We start from the raw sequence: 25,826 nt of genomic DNA on the forward strand, positions 1-25,826 counted from the left end.
CATCTCTCTTATTTAGAAACGTGTACTATGTTACCTTATGTGGTTCTTTAAAGTTTGGTGGGGGGAGGGAGCAGAGAGAGCAAGAGAGCATACATCTGTTTGCAGAAATTAAAAAGCTGCTTTTACTACAAATAGGACGTGCAATAAGCTAACTTTAGGGCATGCCATTTTTATTCTCCTTCATCATAGGGATTTGAAACACAATATTGCCTGAAATGTCTCTATCCTTTGGGAAGAGTGCTTTATCACTAGTATAGAAAACACCTTTATTTATTGAACTATGCCCACACACAGTTTTTATATTGTCTGGTTCAAGAAATGTGTTGTACCTCCAGGCATCCTACAATTATTTTGACTTTGTGAGGTCTGTCTTCCACTACCTTCCTAATCCCATTGACTGTTCTGTACAATCAACCCTCACTTATCTACAATGTAGTCTCAGCATTGCCAACTCTTCCAATCCTTTTGAAAAGGTCATGGTATTATTTTTTTAAAGCCCTAGTTTCTGGAGTCATGTGACAATGGGATAATCTCATTTTCCTTAAAAAAAAAAAAAAAAAAACCAACAACAACTCTAGTTCTTATGGTTGTAGAGAAAAGCTGGAAAAATGACCCTCTAAAGGCTGAAAACCAGAAGGCAAAGCAAAAGAACCAACATGTATTATTTTTAAGCATCTCAGGGTTTTTGAATGCTTTCAATTGGCAATACTGTAATCTGCTGTCCCTTTCCTTCTTGATTTACCATGTCTTTTATTCAGAATAATGGATTAGTAAAATAAACCTGTCAACTGTAATGTTTAACTTTTCTGTCCTAAAACAAGTAAAGGACTTCTATTTAGATCAAAGTTTAACGTGATACAGGGTTATACAGAGAAGCTGTTAATTTTTCCCTGATTCAGTGAAGCACTAAAGCATGTGCTTAATTTAAAGCGTATGGGGTGGGATTTTCAAATGTACCTGTAAGACTCAGGTCCTATTGAAAGTCAGTGGGACTTGTGCTCCTGACCCCCTTTATATGCTTTTTAAAATTGCACCCATCCATAACTTTCATTGACTTCAGTGAGACTTAATGTGCTTAAGTATTTTGATGAACCAAGGACCCAAGTTAGCAAATTGAATCCTTTTTCTCCTTGCGTAACACTTCTGATAACTTTTATCCCCTCTCCAAAATAAGCAACATTCTTTCTCTACTGGGACCTAATCCACTATCCTTTGAAGTCAGTGGGAGACTTTCCATTGTGCATTGGATCAGGCCTCTGGCCCTTCCTTCTCAGCATGGAGTTATTGCAGAGTAGCTTTCCTACTTCATAAATGGCACCTGGCCTCTGACACCCAGACTTTTTTTGCAGTGTCTGTTTCCTGAGAGCTTCCAGGCCACCTCGTTCTTCCGAATTTCATAGGCTGGTGTGAGCTCACGTCCCCGTGAAAGGTACTGTATGTGATTGATTTATAGGTTCAGATAAGTGTTCAAAGTGGGTAACTTGATTTGTACTTAAAGAACCATTGCAGAGTTTCCTAGAGAGGGAAAATTCAAAGCTATTACAATTAAAATCATGGGTCAGTTTGTTAAGCTCATTGTGCTGTCCACTGCCACACTGGAGGATCTAGCTTTGGTTTTCTGTCCTGGTCTTTCTCAGCTTGGTCTGGTTAATGCTTATTAGTATTTTGAAGGCAGCACAATCAGCCCTTTGGACAAGGAGGTGATGGGTGTAGGGGGGGGACCTCACATCATTCATATATCCTGTATGGCTGATGTAAAGATGGGTCCCAAAAGGATTCCCCATCAGTGCTCACTTAGGGGAATGATGGCCGGACCCTGATGCTGGAGGTATTAAAATTGAGGAATCACCGTATGCAGAACCTCTCCTCCCATCCCTAAAAAATCCATTCTTTCCAGTATTATTCTTAGACAGAACTGCAGAATGATAAGAGCCATAGCTCTGCTTGGGGTGGAAAGTAGTATTTCCCATTAGTTGGCAGTAATCAAAGGTGAGTCTGAGGTGAGATCATATCTCATCACTCCCCAAGCTTAACATTAATGATGAAAAAAGTATATTAGTGGTATTTTGTGTAAGGGGAAAAAGGGATTCAGAAATCAATGTTACTTTTATACATGCAAAGATCAGGAGCTGTCAGTTATTGGGAAACCTGTTAGGCTGTCATAACTTTGGAGGATAAAAGGAGATGTTAGCTGAGGCTGTTCATTCAAAGGTTGCATAGGAGAAAGCTCTCACAGGCTGGCAGACCCCAGGAATGCTGCAGAGTTTCAGTTCCTGGGTAGAGGTGGGAGCATGAGCACCTCACTCAGAAGTGGTGGTGACTGCTTTTAGATGGTGCTCCATCTAGTCCTTCTCAGCCAGAAATGCTAACACATGGAGGAGAGCAAGGAGGGGATACAATGAACCGAAAAGGTGTTGAGAAGAGATAGAGGTGGGACTTGGAAGATCCTGCCTGGCAAGAAGTGGGGGAAATCTCTCCCCTGTTCTCAAAATATTACAGGTAATTTACTGTGTTACTCAGCCAGGGAACATACTGGCACACTATATGCATGTGTCAACCGCAGCTGGAAGAAAACGTACCACCTGCCTAACTTTTCCCATCCCTGGTCCAAAATACAGTCTACTAAAAGTGGGAAAACACACCAAACGAAACAAAGACCCGGGGAAAAAGGGGTGCAGGTTAGTGGTGTGGCCACCATGCGACTCTGCTATCCAGCAGCCAAAGCTATTTTTCTTTTCTCCTCTTTGCAAATTGGTGCACAGTGACATTTCAGTGTATTGAAAAGCCTGTAATGAATGTTGTCAAAAAATGAATGTATGAAAGTTGTCCATCCTGAGAGTCTTTGATTTATACATGATTCCCTTCCCCTATCCCCCGCATCGTCTTCCACATTCTTTCCTCCCACTCTGCTTTTTCTTTTGTGTATTTTGAGTATGGAAAAATGTAATAGACTCTAACCAGACCAGTGGTCAAAGAGGTAGTGGGAATTAGTGAAAGTACAGAAGTCAGGGAGAAGTAAAGCCAAAAAATGGAAAATGTGCCATATATTGATACTTAAAGAGCTCAGCCTTATGTAGCTTTTAACAAAGAGAAGGTTAAGAGGTGGTTTGATTTATAAGTGTCTACATGAGGAACAAATATTTGATGATGGGCTCTTCGGTCTAGCAAACAAAGATATAATAAGCTCCAATGGCTGGAAGTTGAAGCTATACAAATTCAGAGTGGAAATGTGCAATTTTTGACAGTGAAGTTAATTAGCCTCTGGAACAACTTATCAAGGGTTGTGGTGGGTGGATTCTTCATCACATGCAATTTTTAAATCAGGCTTGGATGTTTTTCTAAAGATATGTTTTAGTCCAAACAGGAATTATTTTGGGGGAATCTTATGGCCTGTGTTACACAAGAGGTCAAACTCGATGATCATAGTGGTTCCTTCTGGCCTCATAATCAAAGCTCTTTCTTGCTTGAATTAATTTTTTTCCATCTTCTGTCAAATTTATTTTTGGGACATTTTCCAACCAGCTATAGAAATGGTCAGAAAATGAGGTGTGGGGATGGGGAGTTCAAACCAGCTCTACTTGGTAGAAATAAGAAGTGGGTCAGGAATCTGGCTCTAAAATTCAAAGTGAACATCATGGTGATTGTCTTCTCTCCAGGGCTGATTTAGCAACCCTCCTGTCTGCACACTCAGCAAGTTGTCCTCTAATGAGTCATAAGCTCACAGGTGTTGGGCACAATGTTTAGTTCAGACTTGGATGAACCTAATGACTTCATGCGAAAACAAGCATTCAGAATGGTTATTTACTGGTGCCAGATTCTGATCTAAAATTCATAATAAATGGCTTTATCTACTTCTTTTCCTACCACAAGTATCACATGACTATGACACTGGTAGGGATCTGTTTGGGATCATGCTGTGGGGGCCCAGTGTTCAAATGTGGGGCACCTAAATTAGGTATGTAGATTCTGCATTTGGGTACTCATATGGGCATTTATGTATTCAAATGCCTCATCTTAAGGCCTTGATCCAGTGCCCATTGAAGTCAACGGGAAAATGCTCCTTGATTTCAGTGCGCCCTGGATCATACTTTTTGTATCCTAAGTGTCCCCTTGAGTAGCTTCATGATGATTGAGTACCGGATTTAGGCATTCAAGTTTGAAAATTGGGCTCTGTGTGTTTATTTCTACCTGTCTTCCCTTAGTTCCTCAGGACTCTTTAGAAAAAGGACACTTGAAGAAAGCGTCTGCTTTTGATAACCTTTACTTGGGAACAACTTTTTACTGCTTGAAATGGTTATTGTTTCCTCTCCTCCTGTGGATTGTTACACTTGCTTGCTGCATTTTGCCTTAACTTAAATTAAGGTATATTATATGAAATAAAAACTGACTGACCTCAGAGTAGTTGTCAGTGGGGAACCATTATCCAATGGGGGTATTTCAGGGGGATTCTCTATGGATCAGTACTAGACCCAAAGCTGTTCAACATTTTCATCCATGATCTTCAAATAAATATCAAATCACTGCTGATAAAAATTTCAGATGCAAAGATTGGTGGAGTGGTAAATAATGATGAGGACAGGTGTGTCATACAGTGCGATTTGGATTGCTTGGGAAGCAGGTCCCATGGAAACAAAAATGCATTTTCATACAGCAGAATACAGAGTTGTACATCTAGGAACAAGGAATGCAAACATACCTACAGAGTGGTAGAAGGTATCCTGGAATGCGGCGAGTCTGAAACGGATTTGTGGGTCATAATTGACAAGCAATTCAGTATGAGCTCCATGTGCAATGCTGTGGCAAAAAAGGCATTGGATATATAAATAGTGGAGTAGCAAGTAGGAGAAGAGAGGTGATTTTACTTCTGCATAGGGAATTAATGAGACTGACAATGGAATATTACATACAGTTATGACGTCTGCATTTTAAAATGGATGTTGAAAAACTGGAGAGGATACAGAAGAGAACCAAAAAATGAATGAGGGCTGGAGGACTTACAGTGAGAGACTTGAAGAGCTCAATCTGTTAACTTACCACAAAGAAGATGGACAGGTGACTTGATTACAGTATATAAGTACCTTCACAAGGTGAAAATATTGGGTACTAAATAAAGGCATAGCAAGAACCTATAGCTGGAAATAAAGCCAGACAAATTCAAATTAGAAAAAAGGCCCATTTTTTAAGAGTGAAGGTGAATAGCTATTGGAACAAATTACCAAGGGAAGTGTTGGATTCTCCATCTCTTGGTGTCTTCAGATCAAGACTGGATGTCTTTCTGGAAGACATACTTCACTTAAAAACAGGTTACAGGCGCAACATGGGGTAAACTGTGGGAAATTTAATGACCAGTGACATTCATGAGATCAAACTAGATGATCTAATGATTTCTTCTGGCCTTAAATTCTATGAATCTATGAAGTTAAGCCCCAATTTTGCAATCTCTTAAGCACGTGTGTAACTTTGCTCAAGGGAGTAGATCCTGTTGACTTCTCTGGTACTACTCACATGAATAAGTTTACGTATCTGCTTAAGTTCCTTGCAAAATCCAGGTGTTAGGTCCTGATCCAAAGCCCACTGAAGTCAATGGAAAAACTCACATTGGAATTTGGATCAGATCTTTAGATTATAAACACTTTGAGGCAGGAGTCATGTCATTTTGTGTGTGTGTTCAGTGTCTTCCAGAAGCAGAGCCCTAATCATGCTACTGCAATACCAATAATTAATTATTTAATAAAGACTGCACTGTTAGTACAAAGTCTACAAATCTCTGATTCCATCTGAAGAGATATTGTAGTAAAACAAATTATTTAACACCATATGAGGCGTGGTTGGTTTGTTTTGTAACTGTAAATATTCATTTAAAGTTCATTGTCTAATTTAGCTTTGCAGCTCTATGGGACGAGGGCCTCATCTACTTACCGGTCTTTGTAGCATCATAGAGATCAATATAACTATTTAAAATAGTGATTAAATAACATACAAAAATGTTTTTCAGCAAAAGACTTTTTTTTTTCCTTTTTCCTGACTTCATGAAACCTATGTCTCAACAAACTTAGCACAGATGCTTTTGATCAGTGGTGTCGGAGGACAATTTACAAAAGTTACTTTTAGTGTTTGTGGAACATGGTGAGTGAAAGCTCAGAACACCTATATGGGTTCATGGTAGATGTAATTGAGTTTGAAGGTATGTAAATGGTCACAGCTGAAAGTATATGCAGTGAGAGAGTGCTTAAACAGCACTGTACTATTGGAGACATGCAGTATAAAATTTCCGTTCAGATTTTAAATTCAGTAAGGGATATGATTTAGCCAAAATGTTCAGTTTCTGCTATGGTGACTGTGAACTAAGAGCAAGAGAGAAAAGGAAGAAAGCGAGACTATTTGGATGAAGTGATAACATCTGTTTTCTCTTGATGGGAAGTTAGTATGAAATGCTTAAGCACAAGCAAGGATTCTAGCAGCTGCTAAGGCAGTGGACAGCTATAGGATTTAAAATGCTCTCTGGGCTGGCTAGAGATGTTTTGCTTTTATGGAGGGAGGGATAAGGTGAATAATCCTTTGTTACCCTCCACTCACACATAGCCCTGTTCTTTAACTCTTTCTGTCCTCCTTTCTTGCTGCTTGTGACATCAGGCTGGCATTCCATGGTGAAAACCCCATGGGTGACAGGATGAAGCGATCTGCAGGCTCGTTTGACAGCAGTAATTAATAAGAAGTGGAAATCTCACTTGACAATCCCTTTTCTTCTGTCTACAAAGGGAAACAAAACTTGTGAAGGTGAAACACTAATGTGAGAACTCTGAAAATATATGAACAGCAATCTGAGCTTGTGTAAGAGCTTTCAGAACCAAGCATTTCCCTCTGCTTTTCTGCGGCACGCTCACGTTCCTACGAAATTGTCGTCTGTACTGAATGCTGCTAATATACTTGGCACTGACCATGCCCATAAGTCTCTAGGGAGACTCCTTGTCTCATTCCACACTCTTGCAATCTGTAGTTTCAAGTCACAATCTTGCTACTCTGCATAAACTGTGCTTCAGAGAAGTAGACGGCGTTATGGTCATAAACTTATTTTGGGTACAATCACCTAGATAGCTTGATCAGGGATCAAGGCCCCATTGTGCAGGACACTGTATAAACAAGTTGGTCTCTGCCTCAGATAGTTCACAGCCTAGGCTATGATCCTGCACTGATCATCCGTGTGCGCTCTCAGTGCAAGATTAGGGCCTAGGCAAGCACTTTCACTGATTATCATAGGGCCCCCTCTGGGAGAATGCTGATCACCTCCTGAAAGATGCTGTGCACCCTTAATTCCCATGGAAGGCAGAGGGAGATTCAGATAATCAGTTCCTCACAGGATTGAGCCTTTAATCCTCTATTTTAGTAGGTATGCGAAGGAGTGAGCTGAGTTAACTTTTTAACTAACCAGAATACGTATGTCAGTTTTATTTATTTTTAGGAACAAATAAGTTAATCATTTCCCTAAAAGAAAAAAGTCATTATTTTCCTAATAGGCGTCATTGCCAGCACGTCTTTATAGAAAATGGGAATAACAATGTTTAATTATGATGAAGGATGGACTGAAATTCCCATAGCACCTGTTTAATCAGAGTAGATGCTCTCTGTGCAGTGCAGTATTTTCATGCTGTGTTATAGTGACAATAGCAAGTTATTAACAAAAACATAATAGGAAAAGTTTTATGTCTAACTGATGCCCCCATGTTTTGTGAGGTTACAAGGCTGAATAACTATTGGAATTGGCTTTACTATCATCATTCTGCAGTAAGCAATCAAATATAATAAATGTGACTGTCATATATTGCTTTACCCACTTTTCAGCTTCTACATTGGCTGTGGCTGAGTACTTCCATTTCCATTTACTCAGTATTTGCTTGGTGCTATAATGGGGCATTTCATAATAATTAATCATAAATATACCTAGTTCTTATATAACTGTTCTAATCAGTAGAGCTCAAAATGCATTACAAAGTATCAACCCCATTTTACAAAAGGGGAAACTGAGGCGCAGAGATGCAAACATTGCTCAAGATCATCAGGTAGGCTAGTGGTAGAACTGGGACTAGAAATCGTATCTCCAGAGTCCCAGCCCAGTGCTTTGTCCACTAACCCACACTGCTTCCCATTTGGCTCATCTTTTTGTGGGGTTCATTAGTAGAGTTAACTTTGCTCTGTGGATGTGCCAGAGGATTTTAGTTTTCAGTGATGTTGATCAAGCACCTTTTGCAAACACTACATTTATTTTAAATGAGAGAGATACAAATATAGAGCCTTTTATGTTATCAGACTTTCCCAATAGCATCTTTGCCAAATGCATAAAAGTATGCAATTAATGGCAGCCCATGAGATATATTCTGTTATCCTGACTAGCTCATTTCCAAAGTAGCTTGACATTTTATTCATCTGATTTATCTGTGGTTCTACAAAGATTTTGTTTCATTACCCTTGAGAAGAATGAAATGTTAAGCAAGAAATATTTCATTAATTTTTTCCATAAAATGTGAACTGCATGCGTAAAGCATCAGCTGTATGGTAGAGAAAAAATGCCCAGCTCTGTAGCTGTATTGGCTGTAAAGTACTAACAGAGAGTGAAAAGTAGCAAAACCATATTTCTGTTAGATGGACACTGTCACTAAAGTAAGCAGCTTTGACACTGAGTAAGCAAACAAGGAGTCTATAAACAGATTAATTAGGCAGCATTTTTGCATAGTCTCCTTTCAAAGTCAGACAGCAATTTAAGTGCTAAATATCTTTCAAAATAAATTCTGAGCCTTCTCGTTGCCTATCAAAAAATATGTTGAGAGTTTTCCAATAGTGCATTCAGTTCTTTCCAACTTCTCCCTTCTCACTAGGAGAATGTTGTGTGTGGATTTTTTATTGGTAGCATTATTTTAAGCATTTTATTTAATTTACATGCACTGTGTTGTTTGTTCTTATTCGTGGAGGCCAGGTTGAAGTGGATTGGATATTGCGGGGGTTTGTAGGTCCGGAAGGATTTTGTTTTGAGAGTCTTGACCCTGGGCCCTAGAAAACTCTCATCTCCTGCTTTCCCTTTTTGACTAGAAACTGCCAGATGTGTAAGGCAAGCATCTCTCAAATCTACTAACTACTGATTCTATAAATATACTAACTTGCAGAGCTCAACAAGAGAAGTGTAAAGTGGAGTGCTCTGCAAAGAAACATCCGCATGGAAGCTGAGGCAATCTACAGAGTCTGTGCTTTGGAGACTCAACAGTGGGGCTATTCATGTGTTTAGAGTTAGACACATGTTTAAATACTTTGCTGAATTGGGAATGTAGTTCCCATCTCTTTTTTGGGTCGATCTCTTCAGTTGTATTGCTGCTGTGAAGTTATCCAAACACACCTTTACCTACTGCTGCTATAGTTTTGGTTTTCTTTTTTTTTTTTTTTTTTTGAGGGGGTTGGGAGGAGGGGAAGGGGAGGAGGGAGGGAATTATTCTTTGTTTTTAATCGTGACCAGTTTCAACAATTCTTTTGAGTCTGCTGATTTTGTTACAATCTTGTTTATTGCAGTCAGGCTATCTTGCAGCAAGGGTGATAAAATGATGATGGAATCAGGCTGTAGAAGGCAGTGGTGACAGACAGTTTTAATGCTGGGTTGATAAAGAGAGATTGGAGACAAAGACAGCTCAATATTGCTAGAGATGATGGTCAGTGCTTGCTTTCTCGTTTGTTTTTCCTTTTTTCCATTTAGATGCTAGCACACCTGTGTTTCTAGGCAGTGCCTCGAGAAGAATGAGACAGAAATTAGAAACCCAATTCACTGTGCAGATCTGAAAGCTGCACAGTACCTACAAAGTATCCAAAAGTAAAAACTGCATCATACGTTTTCTTCATACAAATAGAAAAAACATTTAGTCAACTAGTTGAGGCCTAATCCTATTCTTGCATGAACTGTTGTAAATCAGGAAGCACTCCAATGAATTCATCAGAGTTACACTGATATAAAGCAGATGTCAGAGAGAAGAATATCAATCCAGTATCATGGGTACTCAGCTTCCATTCAGGCTTAAAAATAAGCAGCCAGATTTTCAAAGTGCTCAGCATGTTGGGTACACATTGAGTGCTATGAAAATCTGGCTATTGGTGTTACCACAGGAGCTGCTGCATATTGAGCATGTTTAGAAACATGTCCCTTATTTAGGTGCCCAAATGGCAGGTGAGCTCTTTTGAAAATTCCTTCCCAATTGTGAGTGATGAGCTGTTTTGAAAATCTGTGCCCTAATTCTGAGAGGCGAGATGGAGAGCACCAAGAGGCAGAATTCTGAAATCTCTCTTCCCGAGTTACACAGTTTGTCTGGGCTGACTTTGTCCCATCCATTGAGAAATACATTAATTTATTAGCAGGAGAAGCTACCTGCTCTTTAAGCAATTGGCTAAACAACAAAGAAGTGTGTTATGCAAGTCATGCTGAACATGCATGAAAAATCGAGGAACGCCCTACAGCTAGAGATTGAGCTTGAAGGCAGCGCCAATTGTTCCCATGAACTCATTGCCGACACCATCCAGATCCAAACCTCCCTGATAGTATGTTGCTCGTGGCATGAATTAAGGTAGCTACCATGGTTGATGGGCTAGGGTAGACTTTGAGCCAAGCTGCTTTGATTGTAGCTGCAGTGTAGTCTCAAGTTAACACTGTGACAAAACAATCTATGTCCACTAGTTCTTCAGTGCCTCTTCCACTATCTGATCGAAAGTGGGATGGAATGGTAGACTTGGAACGGAAAGGCGATGAGGCCTTCTTTTCCCTTTGGTACTATCTGTAATGGCCCCACAGCTGTGGATAGGAACTGTTTAAGGGCCTGATCCAAAGACCATTGGAGTCAAATAGACTCTGTTGTCTTAAGTGGTCTTTGAATCAGGCCTTAAGACTAATTCCTGTTAAACCAGTTTATAACATGGTTGGCTGTCTGTTCTAGAAGGAAAGGATTTTTTTAAATGACTTCAGTATGGTGTGTCACATTTTAAGTCTAGCTTTATTAGAAAAGTGCTTAGCAGATACTATTATGCATGGCTGAGTGGATATTACTCTTATGCATGGCTTATACATGCTTAGTGGATACTACTCTTATATTCCACCTCATCTAAAAATGCACATCAATTTTAAACTTGCAGTAAGGCCAGGAGTTAATACTAAGAGGGAGTAAGGGGCAGTGCACCTTCCCTTTCTTTGCTGAAAGCAGACGGGGCGCTCCCTGTCCTCTCTCTGGCTTGGAGAAGCAGCACTCTCGACCGGGATTTCAATCATTTCCACCCCACTATCAACCTCAGCCTGGACCAGTCCACACAAGAAATCCATTTCCTGGACACTACAATACAAATAAAGGATGGTCACATTAATACAACCCTATACCGAAAACCAACTGACCACAATACATATCTTCATGCCTCCAGCTTCCACCCTGGACACATTACACGATCCATTGTCTACAGCCAAGCCTTAAGATACAACCGGATTTGCTCCGATTCCTCAGACAGAGACAAACACCTACAAGATCTCCATAAAACATTCTTAAAACTGTAATATCCACCTGGAGAGGTGAAGAAACAAATTGGCAGAGCCAGACTGGTACCCAGAAGTCACCTACTACAGGACAGACCCATCAAAGAAAACAACAAAACACCACTGGCCATCACCTACAGTCCCAGTTAAAATCTCTCCAACACTTCATTAAGGATCTACAACCTATCCTACCAGATGATCCCTTACTCGCTCAAGCTGTGGGAGGCAGACTTATCCTTGCTTACAGACAGCCCCCCAACCTGAAGCAAATACTCATCAGCAACCGTACACCATACAACAAGAACACTAACCCAGGAACCTATCCCTGAAACAAACCCCATTGCCAGCTCTGTCCGAACATGGACTCTAGTGACACCATCATAGGTCCTAACCACATCAGCCATACCATAAGGAGCTCATTCACCTGCACATCTACTAATGTAATATATGCCATCATGTGCCAGCAATGCCCCTCTGCCATGTACATTGGCCAAACCGGACTGTCACTACACAAAAGAATAAATGGACACAAATCAGGCATAAAAAATAATAACATCCACAAACCAGTCGGAGAACACTTCAATCTCCCAGGGCACTCTGTAACTGACTTGAAAGTTGCCATACTTCTACAAAAAATAACTCCAAAAACAGACTTCAAAGAGAAACTGCAGAGCTAGAAATCATCTGCAAACTTGACACAATCAAACTGGATCTAAATAGGGACTTGGAATGGTTATCTCATTACAAGAAGTAATTGTCACTGTTCACACATTCTCACCTCCTAATTAATGGCTGTGAATAGGCCTCAACTACTCTACCTGAATGGACTTTGTTCATATCTACCTTCCCCCTTGTTGTTCCTTACCCTTGGATATGTGTATATATATACCTCCTATCTGATTTCTATTCCTTACATCTGACGAAGTGGGTTACAGCCCACGAAAGCTTATGCCTGCAGAAATTAAATTTGTTAGTCTTTAAAGTGCTACAGGACTCTTGTTATTTTTACTCTCCTACAGCTTCCTCTCCTCCTTAGCTGGTGCGGTGAAAGGGCCCACTCTTGTTTCAACCTACTGTAGCCAATGTGTAAGGTTATTGTAAATGGGGCGTTTGAGGAGAGAAAACTATATAACCCTACAGCCCTGCTCATTGCCAACCTCCCGTAATACAATCTTTGCTGGTCTGGTTTCTTGTTATGGCAGCAAGAGCATATGTTGTAATACAGATGACTTGATAGGCAGCAAACACTGTGAAGTACGGTACCAGGCAGCTTTGAACAACAATACAGGAAAGGAGAATTGACTGTTGGATTTTTCTCTACATAGTGGGCGAGATCCTAAGGGTTTCTCTACACTTGGAAATTTACAGAAATAGCTGTTCTGGAGCTGGTGTAAATTGGCAAAGCTTCAGTGGAGCTCTGCCTACTTATATCAGCTGAGGAACTGTCCTGCAATAACTACAGCCAGGTTCATAATAATGTCCTATCAGTTTTTTTTAAAGTTAACAATAGTAAATGACACTTTTTCCACATAAAGTAAAAAATGCACATCACAGTTCTAAACACATTCTGCCTTTCTATCCATTCTGCTCCCCTTGACCTCTGTAGCATCTGTCCCTTTCACAACAATATAGTTTAAATATAAGACTGTCTCCTGAATCAGACACAGATTTTCTGGTTCGGGAGATAAGACGAGAAGAGAGTAACGTGTTACATGAAGCAAGATGCAAGAGGGCATGAGATATGTCTAATGGAAAAGAATGGAATGTGAAGGAGTTAAAAGAATCAGATGAGGAGAATACTGAAATACCAGAAGGAAAAGGAGTGAAAACAAAGAGGATGAAAAGTGGAGTAAAGACAGAAAGGACCTGAAATAGAAATAGGGTAATTTTTAATAGACATGCCGAGCAAGATCTGATGGGCCAAATTTTCTGCTTGTGAAAACTGATGGAGGTCCATCTATTTACATCAGCAGGGAATTTGGTGCATCATCTTGTTCAGACACTGCAGCCTATCTTATACAATTGCTGGTCCATGCGTGTGTGTATACATGCTGTCAGCTTTTCATGTTTCTGCAGAGCCAAAGGCCATCACAGGTATGTTTCTTTATAAAGAAATCTGGAGCTGTTTGTTTAAAAGCTTCACTTATTTATGATTTTGCTGTTGTTTTTTTAAATTGCTTTGACTTTATGCAGATGCGTCTTCCCCCGTTATCCATTGAATACTGAGTTGATAGCAATAGTTTCGTAAGGTGAAGGTCTCTCTCAGCCATTTATTCAGGGCAGCTGCAACCACAGTGCTCCTTGTTCTTGCATGAGGTGGAGCTCAATAAGGCTGCTAGCTTGCAGCCCAACCGACTCTTTTCTCCAGGGGCCCTCATGGATAGGTCAGTGTAACTGGCACTTGTCATTTGGCTTTTAGCGTAGTCCAGAGTAGCAGTGCTTTCATCTGTAAAAAACCTACCAATGCTTTTCACTTCCCAAGTGCATTTCATCCAAGGATCTCAAAGAGTTTAGTTAATTAAGCCTCACAACAACACTGTGAGGTAGGTGAGTATTATTATACCCATTTTCTACATGGGGGCAGGAGGAGAAGGAGGCAGAGAATGAACGAGTCACATAATGAATAAATGTCAGAGCCAGGAATAGGACCCAGGACCCTGTCCTATCTGCTGGATCACACTCCCAGAGGCTGTACACATAGTGGCCTCTAAATGTTACTATATCAAAAGATCTGCCCAGAGCTGATAAACACCCTTACTTTTACAGGGTTGTATTATCCCTTCCCCTACATTCTTGAGTCATGACTGAACTTCTGATTTCTATCGTCTTCTGGTTCACTGCTTGCATGCAGTTCTGTTGAACCAGCGCTGTTCACTAGGCCTCAAGCTGCACTGGCTTGTGTTTTGTGTGTGTGTACACACGTGTCCATGGCTGAAACCTAACAGACCTGGTTTGATTCCAAATGGCAGTGCCCTCTACTAAGGGAGCTGGTAAAGTTCCCAGGGAACTGACTGCCCTGGAGTTGAATGACACTTGATTGTCTTGGTGCTGTAAGCTACTTGAAGCCCATGGAGATGATCAGTGATGGTATCTGGAACAGTGGCCCTGATTAAGCTTCAGTGGCAGTAGCACATGGGCCCAGTCTTTCTGCCCCTTTCCCTCCATGCCTTCTTCCTAGCTTCTTGGAAGGGAATGGTAGGATGTTTTTCTTGTCTCTCCCTCCTGGCATGGAAAGAGGGACTTCAGTAGCTTTAGTTAATAGGATCATTGCCTTGTGTGCTCCTGTGATTGGCATCCTATTTACTCTGTATGAGCTCAGGCTTATTTCAGACATGGTTCTTTCATGGTAATTTCAGACAGCTCCAAAAGACATTTGAGCACCTTTAGAGCCCCATACTGAGGTTCACTAATCAGTGCAGTAGTCAGGGGCCAGCTACTGTCCTGTTGACTGGAGGGAAGAGAGGGGGAGAGAAAATTAATATATGTTTGTGTGTGCCTGATAATGCTGAGAGGCCTCTCAGTTACCATGGTGATGGGCACTATATAAGAACCTGGATAGGATGGGGCATGTTGAGATGCCTTAAGAGTTGGCATCAGCTGTCAGGTTTTTTTGGTTGTCAGGAATGGGTTCTTAGCCCACCCCATTACAGGAATGTGGTAGGATGTGGCAGCACAGGTGCTGACATGCTGGAGCAGCTGTGAAAGGGTTAAATAAATAATTACCAGCTGAGGTGACTTCATCTTCCTTTTTTCCTTATGCTAATGATAAGCAGTGATACATGTGTCACAGAATGTAACATTGATCCAGATAACTAGAGTGCTTCACATCTGATGAGCAGTTGATGAAAGTGCCAGTCTGTTTAGATGGTGTGTTGTCTGTGGCACTGGCCATCTGAAAATAAAACAATGCAGCCACCGATAAAATATGGAGAGTGAGCTGTCGTTACAGATCATTAACAAATACAGGGCCAGACCGTAAGTCATGTAATCTGGCATCGCTCCATTGAAATCAAGAGAGCAACACTATGTTACACCAGTTCAGGATCTGACCCATAATTTATAGCTTACAAAACAAAAAGCATATAATATCAAAATGCTAAAACCTTTCTCAGCTTAATGCTATTGAGAGCCATGAACCTAAGGATACTGATCTAGGCCAAGAGCAAATCTCACTCACTGTGCTATCAGTGCCTCAGCTAGCCAGCTCATGCTCAACGTTTTAGTAAATTGGCACAGGATGAAGGGGCTTGTTCCCTTTCTATTGATTTTATTTATTTTTAACCAAAAACAAAAAAGTGTGAAGGACCAAGCCATTTCTAATGCTGCACACTAACCTGGATGGAGAAATCTTTCACAAAACCTGTTTGACCCATAAACCTGTCCAAATTTTGCATGGGCATGGCCTCAATTCCTGTGAAAATCTACTGAAGATTTCAAGGCTTAAATTTTGAAAAGCAGCTTGGGAAGGGAAAGTACAGAAGCCGTTTGTCTGATGCATTTCAGAGACAGTGACTTTTTGGGTGTCCAATTTGAGGCACTTTAAAGGGGCCTGACTTTCAGAAAGTGCAGAATCCGTGCCCTCTGAAAATCAAATCACTTTAAGGTGTCTTAAGTTGCTGAATTTGGACCAGGGTGACTGTCATCCATAATTTTGTATTGCCATGTAATAACAAAAACTACTAGCACCTGAAAAAAGCTTCCATATGAAAAGAGTTGAAAAAAACTGGGACTGTTCAGCTTCAGAAAGAGATGACTCAGAGGGAATATGATAGAGGTTTATAAAATCATGAGTGATATGGAGAAAGTGAATAGGGAAGTGTCATGTCCCCCTTCATGTAACACAAGAACAAGGGGTCACCCAATGAAATTTAGAGGCAACAGGCTTAAAATAAACAAAAGGAAGTACTTCTTCGCACAATGCACAGTCAACCTATGGAACTCATTGCCAGGGGATATTGTGAAGGTCAAAACTATAACTGGGTTCAAACAGAAATAAAATGAGGTAAGTTCCTGGAGGATAGGTCCCTCATTGGCTATTAGCCAAGATGATCAGAGAAGCAAACTCATGCTTCAGGTGTCCCTAAACCTCAGACTGCCAGAAGCTGGGTCAGGACTATAGGGGATGAATCACGTGAAATTGCCCTGCTCTGTTCATTCCCTCTGACGCATTTGGCATTGGCCACAGTCAGAAGACAGAATATTAGGCTAGATGGATTATTGGTCTGACCCAGTATAGCTGTTCTTATGCTCTAAAAAGCAAAGCAGGGGGTACTGAGATCTATCCCTGTTGTTGCTATGAAGATCTGAATGTTTGACCTATAAACCTATCCAAACTCTCCCCATCCTGGAAAAGTTCTGCTTTTTTAAAAAAATAGTTGTACTGTATGTTGCCTTTAATTTTGCTTTCAGAGGAAAAGGTAACTTTTACATCTACCAGTGCAGGCTTTAGAATATAAGGACAGAATCCTTTAGTCACAGTGAAGTATTAGCAATTTAGTTCCTAGCTCTTGTATTCATCTCATGTCCTGTTGTGCTCAATATTCCTGATGGCGCAGAAGCTGCAGTATAAATCCTTGACTTGGCAACAGAAGTTCCATCCAATTATCTCACTGACTGGTCTTTATTACACTTCATCTACTTTTCTGATTTCATTTCAGATTTGCTAACATCTGTTCTGCAAGTGGTAATGACAGGCATAGGTATTTGTAGATACACAGATATATGTTTTTGTATGTATACATATTAAATACATACGCAGATATGCTTTATTGTGAAGTATACAGCCCACTTGTCATCATCTCTGGGAGTGGGCTGCCACTACTTTTTCCATTGCACCGTCTCTCAAGGTGCCTCAAATAAATAAACAAACAGAAATAAATGGATTCAGAAAACATGCATTCCTGTGATTGTTCAGAAGTGAACTGTTTGACTTGACAAGTTCAATTTTGAAAGCAATCTTTTTCAGGGTACGGAAAGATAACGAGTGAGAAATCCAGCACAGGAAACAAAGGAGACTCAATTTACCAACTGTCAGGCATGTGGCATTGACTTTGAGCAAAATAAACACCAAATTCTCTGGTGCTTGAGACTTCAGTGGAACCCGGGAAAGACAGATACACATGTTGGGAGGATGGAGAGGAGGGGCACTTGAGCTGCTTAGACTATGTTTATTGCTTTTTAAAAAGAATAAATTCTTCATTAAGGGGACGTTTCTTGCAGGAGAGAGAGCTCACAGCATAGACATAGAAACAAACTAATTAAAAAAGATGGGGAGTAATGAACCTTAACAGAAGAAATTATTTCTCCTGCTAAACCTCCTACTGGATTGAAGGCCCATTTCACTCCATGTGCTGTTCCTTTCAGAGAAAGTTACACTTGCTGATTCCTTCCAGTCTTGTTTGGAGGAAGAAGAGGGGAATGGTGGGGAAGGGACATCATGCCTATTACCATTCTGCTCCTCTTATATGCTCTTGATTATTATAACTCAAAAAGACATTTCCCATAAGAAAAGTTGGCAAAGTTCACCAAAAAAATGGACTACACACAGTCTTGTGTACAGATTTTGCTGCATGAAACAACTGTTCAGCAGCATCATGCCATTTATCATTGTAAATCAGTGCCTGCCTCAGTTCTTTGCTGGTGACATCTCAGATTTACACCAACTCACTTCCAAAACTACCCACTGGCTCATGAATCTGGGATCAACACAGCTACAACAACACTGCATACGTAGTCTGGATTTGGTCATTTGAATGTTGTTAATCTCTCGTCATATGAAAGAAGCAGCAGCACCATAGAGACAATAGTGGCTAAAGTTTACAAAGCAGTCTTTGGGAATATAGATGCATGTTTTCCATTAACTCTAATGGGAGATATGTGTCTGCCACCAATATCTCAATTAAAAAAGGGAATTCTGCTGGTCACATCCTTCGAGGCACAACTTCTATGGGCAGCTATGTGGAGAAGAGATTATATGCAAAGGGCTGGATCCTCAGCTGCTGTAAATTGGCATAGCTCCACTGAAGTCAGTGATTTTATGTAAATTTATGCCAGCTGAAGATCTGGCCCAAGAGCTCTGAGGTGGAATATTACTGTTCTTGTTATAAAGAAAAGGGTTCCCTCTATACGCGGCACAGGTATTTTTGTTTGCAGTCCGATATTACTTTACTTTAAAAGTGACATTTCCAAAAACTAGGTATTATTTGTTTTTAAATGGGGCATTTAAAAGAGGCGTTAAATGAAAACCTACATTTTACCAGAATTGAAAGCTTAAGTCTCTGTTCTCACCAGGGAAAGCTTCTTACTCACTGTGAGTAAATGTATTTTTCAGGCCCTGCACCGCATGTTAGAAACCTTAACACAACAGCATTGTGGATGGGTGACACTAGAAAGTGAAATGGGACCTTAAACGACAAGTGAAATTGACCAGACTAAGTTCTTCTGCCCAAATTGAGGGACATGAAAAGAGGAAATGGCATGTAGCTTGGTGAAAAATAAGACTGATCCTGCAAATTGCCCATTAATTTCCTCACTAGCAGAGATCAACCTTTAGTTATTTTAACTTTTGTATCAAATTAAATCCTATGGACTTTTATTCGTGCTTAGTAATTAACAACAGAAGATTGTGCATCATCTCAGCATGGCAGCTATTTCCAGTTTTGGTGTGAAAATAGGAATTACAGAACCATTTTGTCAGATGCATGTTAGCAACAGGGGATGCAGAGAAGAAGAGGAGAATTATTAATTTGTAATATATGGAGAGTGGCTTGGAGAGGAATATATGAAGTGGTTTAGTAGCAGTTAGTGTGCTGACCTTCCAATGGAGGCAGAAATACATTGACAGGGCAGGAACAGCCAGAGCAAATCAATAGCAAATTCACTGCAAGATGAAAAAGCAATGGGTTAAAATGTTCAGGGTTTCTGTCTGCCTCTCAGTATAGGTTTGATAAACAGAAGTACTGAGGAGGTGTTTGGACTAATGTTAGTAACTCAGAGTGTGTGCCAGTCTGAAGAGCGGCTCCTCTAACACGGCACTGAAAATTGCATATGATGCTATTGAGAACAATCCTGTGTTGGCACCTACTCCAGGGTAGGTGAGGAGTACAGCTAAATTTCTCTCTGAGATCCCAAAGACAGACTGGATACTTTAAATGTAATTGGGGTAATAATAGGCCAAATTCTCTGCCTTACAATAAGGGCTTTTTCTTGTAGCAGGCCTGTAGTATCCAGGATGGGGGCCCAGCCCATCATTATGCTCTGTTTGTACAGCGCCTAGCACAATGGGGCCATGGTCCATGGTTGAGGCTTCCAGGTGCCGCAGTCATACAAATAAACAATAATAATAATGTTTTGTGATTCCACATAAAAATCTTTCTACTTATGCCCTGCTACCCAGGCTAACCTTTCCTGAAGGCTTGGTTTGAAATTATTCTTTGTATCACAGTAGCACCTAAAGGTCCCAACCGATATCAGGGCCCCATTGTGCAAGGTGATGTAAGGGACAGTCCCTGCCCCAAAGAGCTTACAGACTAAATAGATTAAGACAAAGTTTTCAAAAGCACCCGAGTTACTTATGAGCCCAGATCCCACTAACTTTCAGTGAGACATGGGCTCCTAGGTGCTTAAGTCCCTTTTGAAAATGGGACTTAGGTACCTTTGAAAATTTTACCCTAAATTTAGGAGAGTCAAAAGTTGGAAACAGAAGCAAGGAGAAGTGAAATGATTTGCTCAGATCACATAGCCAGATAGCAGAAGAGCCAGGAAAAAAAGAACCCTCAGGCCTCTTGGGGCCCAGTCTAATGCCCTAACCACTGGGTATCCGGTTTCTCTGGAGTGTTATGTATAATTCCTTTGTGCAGTCAGGCATCCTGTTCAGGGTTGCACACATGTGAGAGGAGTATCATGGAAGGAACAGTGAAAGTGATGTCCATGCTTACATCCTGCTAGAGTGCAGTGTAGGTTATATGAAAGATTGGGACTTCTGGAGGAAGGGGCATGTGTAATCCACTTTCATTGTTATGCTGTGCAGTAAAAGTTCGAGGTCAGCCATAGCACTCGCCCCACCTCCCGCCTTCCACTTTATTTATTTATTTTAATACCTTTTTTGAGAGCCCATTGCTCACTCAGCCCCATGTCACAGCCATCCATTTAAAAAAAAAAAAGGTGCTTTTAGTGCAGTGGCAAAGGCAAAAGGAGAGATGCAGAAGCTGATGGAGTGGGGCTGAAGTGTGAAAACACATCCATGCCTCATAAACCCAAGTTTATTATTAGCTGGCTGAGTTAGATCACAAGGTGTCAGCTGGGGAACTGGAGAGTCATTACACCTTAATTCCTCTTTGCATTTCCTACTAGAGAAAAGAAAAACCTGGTCAGCAGTTTTGTTAATTTGTTTTTAAAAAATAGAAACAGAGAGTGTGTGTTTTCAGGATTATTCTCAAAAATAAATTGTAATGTACACAGCTCCAGTTAATCAGTTTTTTTATGTGTAACCACATTATAAAAGTAAAAAGCCCAGAACAGAAATAAAGATAGATTAGTACAAAGTCATGGTTGAGGTGAGAAGTGCACCGGTTTAATATAAATTGGCTCAATATCAGCATTTCTGGCTTCCGGACCAAAGAATGTTCTTAATTTATTTATTATTAAATGAACGTGAAGGGTGTATGGCAATTTTGACATTGTATCATGAAATATAACTCACAGACTTTTAACCTTGTCTGTGAAAGGGAAGGAAGTATCCTGCCTGATTTATGGGGAAAAAGCCTTAAGCTGTGGGTGACATTAGCAATGAAAATGTCAGGCTCGGAAGTGTCAGACATAAGTGTGCTGTAATTTCACTGTATTTAATGTTATGGGACAATAACCAGGAGATGTGCACTTCTGCTCAGCCATTTGCAACACGGCATTTGTGACCATGTTGAAGTTTGATGTTTATAGAGAACAAAGCCCGCAGCTCTTTCATCTCTGTGATCGCTGGCCCTCTTTCCTCGCTCTGCAGGAGTCAATGGGACGTACTCCTATCCTGCAAAGGAGAATAGGACCCCAGGGTACATCTAAAGTTGGAATTCTCAGTGAAAAATGAATTTGATGGTTTCAGCTGGAAATCTCTCTCATGTCCCTCTTTTCAAGGGATATTGCTCATTTTAGCCCCAAAGTAATCTGCGGTCACTGCACAAGTATGGCGGCCCTCTTCTTTTATTATTGACAATTATTTACATCAGAAATGAAATCTCTTGACACTGGGGCTACAGGAAGTGTGTTGTACATTAATGACAGAATCCCTCAGTGTTCCTGCATGAATCACTCTTTTGTGTTGCCCATTTTGGTGCTTCATTCCTCATTGAATCCCACTCTTAGGCCTTGGCAAGCTGCAGGACATACTATTACATATCCCTATTAACATGCAGCTGATTAACAGTAATTGATGAGCCAGGTAATTCCTTGCAAGAGCCCTTCCTGTTCCTCAGCAAGGCTTGGAATAGCTAGCATGGAGATTTTTATAGAAGACCATGGTTGGGACTGGCCACGTCAGCGCTTTTCCTTCTAGCATTCTAGCAAAGCTGGGTGGATTCAGTAAAACTTCTAGTTCTTTATTTTTAATACGGAGGGACAGAACTTCAGGTGGTGTAAATTGGTGTAGCACCATTGACGTCAGACTATATAAGTATTGTGGGAAGGTTTATGCCTTGTTTGATTTAATATTTTTAATTAAAGTGGCTTGCCGAGTCACAACTAGATTTTTTATTTCTGCTTTTTACTTTAATGTTTATACACTGCTTCAGTTCTGTTTATTCATTAAACCCAAATAAAAGCCAGGAGCTCTGTTCTAAGGAGCATCTTCCCTGATAAAATAGTGAGCATATATTATAATGGAGGGGACAACACACCTTGAAAATAGCTTTCAGTTTCACACTCTGCAGGGATAATCCTTAAAAGATGAATTTAAAAAAATGAGAAATGTTATGACATTTCCCAATGGGTAAAATTTTTAAAAACACCTTAGAATCTGTGGAGACTCAGAGAAATATCTGAATTTTTTATGAAAATCATGGGAGTCTCAGTTTACCTGTGTGGTGACATCCTGCCTGACTGCCAGGAGTTAAATCAAAGGAGGCTGTCAGGAAGGAAACAAACAGGAAACAAAAGAATGGCAAAGATAAGACACCTGAAATAAGTAGTTTCAAAGGAGTTAAGATAACAATGGCTGGAGCAATCAATTAGGAAGATGCTGGTTTCCAGGTGCCAACCAGAGTTACACAGTGGGGATGCCAAGGCTGAAAGCCTGGAGATCAAAAGGCCATACACCATTAAAGAAACACCTAGAATCAGAAAGGGGGAGTGAGTTGTCAGCAGCTGCCAGGAGGTGAGATCTAGTGGATATAGTGTACTTAGATTTTCGGAAAGCCTTTGACAAGGTCCCTCACCAAAGACTCTTAAGGAAAGTAAGCTGTCATGAGATAAGAGGGAAGGTTCTCTCCTTGATCAGTAACTGGTTAAAAGATAGAAAATGAAGGGTAGGAATAAATGGTCAGTTTTCAGAATGGAGAGAGGTAAAAAGTGGTGTCCCTTAGGGTTCTGGACTGGGACTGGGACTGTTCAACATATTCATAAATGATCTGGAAAAGGAGTAAACAGTGAGACGGCAAAATTTGCAGATGATACAAAACTATTCAGGATAGTTACATCCAAAGCAGACTGCGAAGAGTTACAAAGGGATCTCACAAAACTGGGTGACAGAGCAACAAGATGGCAGGTGAAATTCAATGTTGATAAATGCAAAGTAATGCACATTGGAACACATAATCCCAACTATACAAATAAAATGGTGGGGTCTAAATTAGCTGTTGCTACTCAAGAAAGAGATCTTGGAATCATTGTGGATAGTTCTCAGAAAACATCCACTCAATATGCAGGAGCAGTCAAAAAATGGGAATCATTAAGAAAAAGATAGATAATAAGACAGAAAATATTATATTGCCTTTATATAAATCCATATATGCCCACATCTTAAATACTGTGTGCAGATCTGGTTGCCCCATCTCAAAAAAGATATATTGGAATTGGAAAAGGTACAGAAAATGGCAACAAAAAAGGTTAGGGGTATGGAACAGCTTCCATATGAGGAGAGATTAATAATATTGGGACTTTTCATCTTGGAAAAGAGACAGCTAAAGGGGAACATGATAGAAGTCTATAAAATCATGACTGGGGCAGAGAAAATAAGTAAGGAAGTGTTGTTTATGCCTTCTCATAACACAAGAATTAGGGATCACCAAATGACGTTAATAAGCAGCAAGTTTAAAATGAACAAAAGCAGGTTTATTCACACAATGCACAGTCAACCTGTGAAACTCTTTGCCAGAGGATGTTGTGAAGGCCAAGAATATAACAGGGTTAAAAAGGAACTGGATAAATTGATGGAGGATAGGTCCATTAGTGGCTATTAGCCAGGATGGGCAGGGATGCAAAACCATGCTCTGACGTGTCCCTAGCCTCTGTTTGCCAGAAGCTGGGAATGGGCAACAGGGGATGGATAACTTGATGATTTCTTGTTCTGATCATTTCCTCTCAAGCATTCCCTCGGAAGACAGGATGCTGGGCTAGATGGACCATTGGTCTGACCCAGTATGGCCATTCTTATATTCTGATGTTACGTTCTTATCTCTAACTTCGAATATGTGGCAGCAACTCAGTCTGTCTCTTGCAGCCAGAAATGGAGATAACTGAGGTGAATGCAACTTACCAAAGCTTGCAAGGAAAGATTAATGTTTGTGTAAGGTAGGGTTGCTGACAATCCTGTTTTTGACTTCTGTTTAGGGTTGCTTGGTGCCCGGTTTTTGACTGGAAAGTCCAGTTGAAGAGGGACCTGGCAGTGTCTGGTCAGATGTACTGACCGGACACCAAAAGTGTGGTTACCGCGGGCAGGTGAGGCACCAGGACATTAACCCACATCAGCCCCTGCTCTGCCAGGGCTGCCTCCTGGCTGCAGCTGCTCTCATCCCAGTCCCGGAGCGGAGGGGGAAGTGGAGACAATTCAGCGAGTGATGGGAATGGGGGGAGACGAGTGAGCGATGGGGGAGAGTCCTTGGGGGAAGAGGCGGGCAAGGGGTGGGCTTTGAGTGAAGAGGCAGAGCAGGGGGCGAAGCCTCAGGGGTGTGGTTACCTGGAATTAGAAAGGTGGCAATCCTGGTGTAAAGAGAACTATGTTTATAGGCCTTTATTGTTTTTACCCTTTGCTTTGCATGTTACATACTGTTGGGTGACTAAACAATGGCTTGTTTTGAAGAAGCTGATTTCAGTGACTCACAAACAGCTCTCTGGTCACAAGACCGCAGAGGAAAAGGGCTTTCAGGTGTCAAACATAGTTAGGCCTGTCATAATAACATAGTTTGTAAACAGGAGGGTTGCCACCCAGAGATCCGGTCTGAGGGTGGTGGATCTTGGAGGTTCCATCCTTTGAGAGAAGTGCAGGAAGTCAGTCCTTTGGGGTGCACTCAGGAGGGACTGAAAGATATCTGGCACGCAGCTCGCCTGATAACTGTGACAGAGCTCAAGTGCTGTTTTCCAAAGTGACCTAGGACCAGGTTTACAAAACTATTTATCTGCCAAAATATGCAGATAGATGCCTAGTGTAATTTGCAAAAGCAATTAACTAGATTAAGTGCCAAATTCCCATTGGCAGTTAGGCACCTGACCTGCTTAGGTGCTTTTGAAAATCCCACTAGGCATCTATCAGTGTGTTTGGGTGCCTAAATACTTTGGTCAGTCTGGCCCATAGGCATTTAAGAGCCCAAATCTCATTGAAAGTCAGTGGGGCTTAGGCTCCAGGCATAAATCCAAGATTTCCAAAGAGACTAATAATCCAAGTGCTCAGTTTGGGGCACCTGAAATAGGCCTGCTTTTCAAAGAGGTGGGTAAACAGCACTTCCTGAAAATCAGGCCTCTTCAAGGTGTCTCAAGTTGGGAATCAGAATTTGAGATGCCCAGAATCACGAGTCAGTTCTGAAAATCTTGATCTAAGTCACTTTTGAAAATGGGGTTTAGGCTCCTAAATTATTCAGGTGCTGTTGAAAATTTCACCCAGTGACTTTAATGGAAGCTCAGTGAGAGAATTCCCATTGACTTCAAGGGAAGCAGTATTGATTTAACTGAATCTGAGATATGGATGAGACTTCCTCCTGCCTCTCCCTCTAAATCACATGGATTTTCAGTACACATCTAAATGTGTGTATGATTTTTTTTTAAATTGATTTCGAGTGTGTTTTCTTTTTTCCTTTCAGTTCAA

General features: G+C 40.8%; 1 protein-coding gene across 2 annotated transcripts in view; it reads left to right on the forward strand.

The window, feature by feature from the left end:
* Positions 1-25,826, forward strand: part of TSPAN4 (tetraspanin 4) — a 573,087-nt gene that overhangs the window by 190,058 nt on the left and 357,203 nt on the right. Inside the window, exon 2 of one of the 2 annotated variants that reach the window (XM_067540550.1) lies at positions 1,350-1,429. The exons of the other annotated variant lie outside the window; for it this stretch is intronic. The gene's annotated coding sequence lies outside the window, so the exon portion shown is untranslated. The remainder of the gene's footprint in view (positions 1-1,349; positions 1,430-25,826) is intronic. 2 annotated transcript variants of the gene reach the window in all.

This window comes from Emydura macquarii, unplaced genomic scaffold, assembly GCF_026122565.2.
Source record: "Emydura macquarii macquarii isolate MOO-44397 ecotype Brisbane River unplaced genomic scaffold, CSIRO-AGI_Emac_v2 contig_587, whole genome shotgun sequence".
Classification (NCBI taxonomy): Eukaryota; Metazoa; Chordata; order Testudines; family Chelidae; genus Emydura; species Emydura macquarii.